The following is a 6,585-nucleotide window of genomic DNA, read 5'->3' as shown; positions in this document are numbered from 1 at the left end:
AGAGAAGAGGGGAAGGGAGAGGAGGAGGGAGGGAAGGGGAACATACAGCCCTCCTCAGACTTGGAGGTTTCTATGAAACTTGCAAAAATCTTTCCACATTTTAACAAGATTCTCGTCTCTGCCTATTCTTGGATAGATTAAGCAACAGAATGGCCACTTGGAAACCTACCTGTGAGATCTCCAGAAGAGATTCGATAGCAAGCCTCTGAGACGGTTCCCGATGGAGTTTCCTGCCTACTCCTGGTCTCCTCCCCACACCTTACCACAGCAGCCAATGTGATCAACACAAACTGAAACGCTGGGCCTCCTCAGAGCTGAGCTGTGACAATCACACACCATCATCTAGTCTCTCTTCTCAGGAATTGTTCACCTTCAGAGCAGCTCAATGGAGTGCTCGGGCAGACAGGTACGAGAGCCACTGACTTACAAGCCACTGAGTATGAACTCTCTGGGTTCAGGCAAGTCTTCAGAGATGGACTCTAAGACAGAAACACCACCTAATTCTCTCGAATTCCAGGTTCTCAGAAACCATGTTAGGTATTAATGTTTGCTACATAAGCTGCTGTAGACATGTAAGCCTTGTTACCATGCAAATCCATAGCTTATTTTTCTTGTGGATCTCCAAGGACAGAGAAGCCAAGAGTACGTGCCTGGATAGAGTGACTTGACACTTCCTTCTTCCTTCCTGTTTTTTTTTTCTTAACTTTATTGCCCTTATACAATGTCCAAAGCTCAACTTCTACTCATACCCATGGGCCTTGTGACATCTACGACATCAGGATGCTGGCAGCACTGAGATTTCCTTATCAGAGGGAGCTTTCAGCCCTGAGAGATCATTCCACTGCTCTTCAAGGAACATCTGACCCATTCTGATGAGGTAAGGCTTCTTCTTGTTATGTGTTCATTCTGTGCATTTGACAGAAACAAATTCATTTCATTTCACACTCGCAGGAAATATTTTATTATGTGTCACCTAATGCCTGCTATACCCTCTCCTGAGCTGCAGTTACAAACATGAGCCCTCAAGTAGATTTCATAAATATATATGTATATGTATACATTCATACATTCAGTTAATATAAACATTAAAATATAATACACTTAAATATATTATAGTATAATATATTTGAATATATAATATATTTAATATTTCTATGTTAATTAAAACATATATACATATATTATATTAATATATATTACACACACACATATATCCTGGAATAAAGAGAGTCACTGAATAATGATAAAGAGTCAATCCACCCCATATTATAATAAGCATACAGATTTTGTTCCTAATCTCAGAGCTTTGAAACAGGAGAAGGGAGCTTGAAATTCAACAGCAGATACAAGAATCTTGATTCATAGCCAAACACTTTAACTTTCTTCTTTCAACAACAGTTAGAACTAGATAGAAATCTTCTATTTACTAGGAGATGGAAGAGTTCGAAACACTGTCCCACAAGATCTCAAAACCGACATTTGATAGGACAAAGTAGACATGGAATTCTCCATCTAATAATTGTGAAGAATGTCACATGACAGTAGTCAAATTAATATGAAAATATGAATAAAATAAAATAAAATAATAAAGTAAGACCTATGACAAGAGGCAATGAGGAGGGGCTCACAGCACTGACTGCCTGGAAGAGAAGAGAATGGCAGATCCCAAGGAAGAGTTTTGACCACCACCTAAGGAAGTAAGAAAAATGTAAATGAAGAAATTGAAAAAAAAGTCAGGAGAAAGGAAATAGCATCAGTGTAGGAAAAAACAAACAAAAAAACAAAACAAACAAAAACAAAAACAAAAAGCAAAAAAAAAGTAACAGATGCCAAAAACTGGTTTGTTGATATCATTAAAGTTGATCAGTGTCCCCCTAGTCATGCCATTGAAGAGAAGAAAGGAAGAAGACACAGAGGAGCCTTGTCAGGGGGAAATCATTAGCACTGTAAGTTCCTACAGATATTCAGAAGGAGACATCACAATCAGAGTGGTGGGCTGAGACACACACCAGGACCCATGAGTTTTGTGTGCTTCCTTCTTACAGGAGCTCTGGGAAATTGCTACTGACTTACAATGACCAGCATAGGTGCTCTCATGGGGAGGAGAGGGGCGGGTGCCGGAGGCGGGGGTGGGGGAAGGCAAGGGGGAAGGATTTCACAAAGCTAAGTGGGAATGTTCAGCGTGCTATGCTTAAGAATGCTTAATTTATCAATTTATCAGGTCAGTTATATGTCAATAAAGCTGCAAATTCTCCAAGTATTTTAAAAGGCAGCTTGTGCTATGGCCTCAGTGTATACAACACATACACAGGTGAGCAAATGCACCTGTATAGCGCATGCACAGTTATGTGCATATGAATGTACAGGGAAATGTACAGAGATGGTAGAAAACATCTAAGAACCAAGAATCACAAGTTCCTGGCAATGTCCATCTATGAGGGTAAGATGGTTGGCGGCTTTTCCCCTTCATTTCATTCCTTTGGATTTACTGGTTCCAAAAACACAATGTTCAGTTCATGAACATAGACTCCAGAAAATGCATTCACGCTGCCAATTTGTCAGCATTTGCTGTAACACACATTTCTATGTTGGTTCTGCAGAACGGTGATGATGGTCACTTCTAATCCCAACTGTGGGAAAAGAGATCACTGGTACTCTGTCAAGGCAGAGTCTAGAGCACAGAAGAAGCCCACAGCTAACGATGAGTAGTATCTGGGGAGATGAGCAGCAGCAGCAGTGTGCTTGCAGCATGCGTGAGACCCAGCTCTGGGTTCTCGAAATCCAAAACAACCAACCGTCAAGGATACATCCCTATGAAACAGCACATCCTTAAAACATGACTCAAGATCAAATATCCCAAAGCTAGAGAGAGGCCAGAGAGAGAAGAAAGAGACAGAGACAGAGACAGACAGAGACAGAGAGAGACAGAGATGGAGACAGACAGAGACAGAGACAGACAGACGGGGAGACACAGAGACACATAGAGATACAGAGACATATAGAGAGGCAGAGACAGAGAGAGACAGAGAAAATGAATTTTTAAGACAGGCTCATTGAAGGTTATTATTGATAAGATTATAAATTTTGGCTCTAGGACTTCAAGGTGAGTAGAAATTTCATGTTCCAAGAAAACCAAGAAGAAAGAAGACCAACGTGTAGATACTTCATTCCTCCTTAGAATAGGGTACAAAATAAACATGAAAGGAGTTACAGAGACAAAGTTTGGAGCTAAGATGAAAGGATGGACTATCCAGAGACTACCCCACCCAGGGATCCATCCCATCATCAGCCACCAAACCCAGACACTACTGCACATGCCAGCAAGATTCCGCTGAAGGGACCCTGATATAGCGGCCTCTTCAGCAGTCCACGGATGTGATCTCCAGACTCTTGGTGTAACTTTAATCCTGATTGTCCATTGCGAGCAGTCTGTATCACTGGTTATCCAAGCCTCCATTTGCAAAGTGCAGATATGAATACTGATGTTGTTTTTCAAATAATGTATTTGTTTTTAGAGCATTGAAAGGCCTTTTGCCTGCTTGTATGTCTGTGTGAGTGCATCAGATCCCCTAGAATTGGAATTACAGACAGTTGAAAGCCACCATGTGGGTACAGGAGTTGAATCTCGGTCCTATAGAAGAGCAGCCAGTGCCCTTAATCACTAAGCAATCTCTCCAGCCCTCTGATGCTAATTATTTAAAGATCTAAACAGCACATTTGGTCCCCACATTCTCTTTATGCTTTAATGTTTTTAGAATGTGTGTGAATACATGGACATGCGTGTATGTGCACGAGTATGGAGGGCAGAGGTCAACTTTTCATGTTACACTTTCTTCCTTAGTCTTGAGATAAGGTCTTTCTGTGGCCTGGAACTGGCCAAGCAGGCTAGGCAGGCTGGCCATTGAGCACAGGACTCTATTCACCTCTTCTCCCTCCCCAGTACTAATGACAAACATCCCACCAAGCACATATTCCTAGGTCACTAATGCATGCCCTCACGCTTGCTTTACCACTGAGCTATCTTCCCTGATGACATTTTACTGTTTTGTTTTGTTGCTAAAGATACATTTATCAGGCACATTTTACAATTCCATGTCACATGCCTGAAATTTAGTGAGTGATGTATTCTTAGGTTGGTGGGATGTGGGATGCTCTGGAGGATCTGTGCTCACGATGTTTGGCTGCAAGCATCAGCATCTGTATTTGTTAGGCTCTGGCAGAGCCTCTCAGGGGACAGCTATACCAGGCTACTACCATCAAGCACTTCTTGGCATCAGCAATAATGTCTGGGTTTGGTAGGGGAATGCCAGGGCAGTGAGGTGGGAGTGGGTGGGTGGTTGGGGGAGCCCCCTCATAGAAGCAGGGGGGAAGGGAGATGGGATTGTGAGTTTATGGAGGGGAAACTGAGAAAGTGGATAACATTTGAAATGTAAATAAATAAATAACAGAGAGAGAGAGAGAGAGAGAGAGAGAGAGAGAGAGAGAGAGAGAGAGAGNAGAGAGAGAGAGAGAGAGAGAGAGAGAGAGAGAAAGAACCAGGTAATTCCCACCTCTGTGACAACCTAGACAAATAAATGATTAAATATACAAGAGCCCTTGAAGATAGTTTTAAATTCTATACATTGATAAAAATCTTAGGAGTAGAAATCTCCAAACTTTGGCACAAAACAAATCAAAACAAACAAACAAACAAAAAACATAACACTTTCCACTTGGAACCAAAACAAACGCTCACACAAACGAAAGCCGCGTGCCAGCTTCTAACACCCCTAACAGATTAAGAAACTTTTGTCAGTCAATAGAAGTATATATTGTTAAAAAAAGAATCACAACATGCAAAATAAAAGTCATAAACAGTCAAAAAACATATAAATATTCTGAACCATCATAATAAAAATGCAGTTTAGACTCTTAATATATTTTCATCTACCAAACAGATAAAAGAACACACAGTAATTTCCATCACTTTATGTCAGAAAAGATTCCACCCTAATGTTTTAAAGACATGAAGTAAGTGATAACAAAAAACTATACATGCAAATAAATACACACACACACACACACACACAAATATATATGTATTCTGTATGTATACACACACACAGAAAGACTTCATGTTCATCTTCTGATCAAATGAATTACTTCTCCAGGTGAAATCAGAGAGGATTTCTGGTCTCCTTTCCAGACAACCCATCAGCCCAGCAGCATCTACTAGAGAGTCCCAGCTTCCAGCACACCTCTTGTTCTGTGATGCCAAAGGCCAAGGTCACGTAGCAGCCCATCTAAACAAGCATAGTGTGCTTTTCAAACATCAGCTGATGTGCCTCCAGATAAGATAAGCTTCCTGGTAACGGGTGAGGAGGTTTAGATAAGTTAGTGCGGAAGTTTGCAGAAGTCAAAGTGGAGGGAAGGAGAAGGGCAGACACTAAAGGGAGGATCCCCTTAGAAATGCTCACCCCCAACTTCTTTCTCGGTGCAGACACTGACCCCGGAGTAAGTTGCATGTCCAAAGCCACATGTTAATTCTGAACAAGCCCAGACCCAGCCTAGACATGAGAAGGGCCTTTACAAAACACTGTTCACTTGTCTTTAAGCCCAGTTCCCTCCTAGAGCCACCTATTATGTATTCCACCCAGAAGACATCTGTCCAGTCTTTGGGAAAATCACATGGATCCTAAGTACACTATAGGCACCTTGTCTGCTGAAAGATGTATGAAGTTTTTGAGTGGCATTCATATGAACTCACTGTGACAAGCACTGAAAATGTGGAGCAATAAACAATACATCCTCTAATAAGAAACTAGCCTCATGTAACTGTATAGTGAGCGTTCTGAAGCATATATTATAGAGTTAAGCTACCAATCACCTATACTCCCTCCATAGAAGACAATATGGAAAAAGTTGGGAAATATACTGTTTAAGCTTGATTGTCAACTTGATTGGATTATTAAGAAAGGCCTTGATTTGTGGAGCTCAGATATGAGTGTCTGTGATGACCTTTCTCAACAACAGTAGAATGGCAAGGGCTCTGGCTGATTTTTTTCAAAATCAAAGGGTTAATCAAGTCTAAAAATGTGCTGAAATACACAGAACGGGAAACTACTATGTATGCCTAGTAAAGTTATTTTCAGTAGAATTATCTTGTTATTGTTTTAACTGATTTCATTTTTTGGTTTATGTATGTAAACCTACATGAGTTTGTGTATATCATGTAAAGGAGCCTTCAGAGGCTAAAGAGGGCATGGGATCCCTCTTGGAAGTAGGGATTTTGAAAAACCCCAGCTGCTGCATGAGAACACTGACTACTGTCTTATAGGCATTCATAGATCTCCTGCATACCACATGACCTTAGGTCACGATGCTAGCACACAGAACAAGCAAAATGAACATGTAGACTCCCCACCACCATGCAGCATATATCAGGGTGTTAGGAGCCAAAGCAGTATGACCTATAGTGTTGCTGTGTGAAGGTTCCACAAAACCCGAGTGCTCACAAAGGGGACTTGTGTTGGTCCCAAGGCACTTGCCTGTAACCTTAGCTCTCAGGGAGCTGGGGAAGGTGGATCTTGAGTCTGAGGGATGAAG

The sequence above is a fragment of the Mus pahari genome, chromosome 5 (genome assembly GCF_900095145.1).
Source record: "Mus pahari chromosome 5, PAHARI_EIJ_v1.1, whole genome shotgun sequence".
Taxonomy (NCBI): Eukaryota; Metazoa; Chordata; class Mammalia; order Rodentia; family Muridae; genus Mus; species Mus pahari.
The sequence above is the reverse complement of the archived record's forward strand: the minus strand, read 5'-3'. Positions refer to the sequence as shown.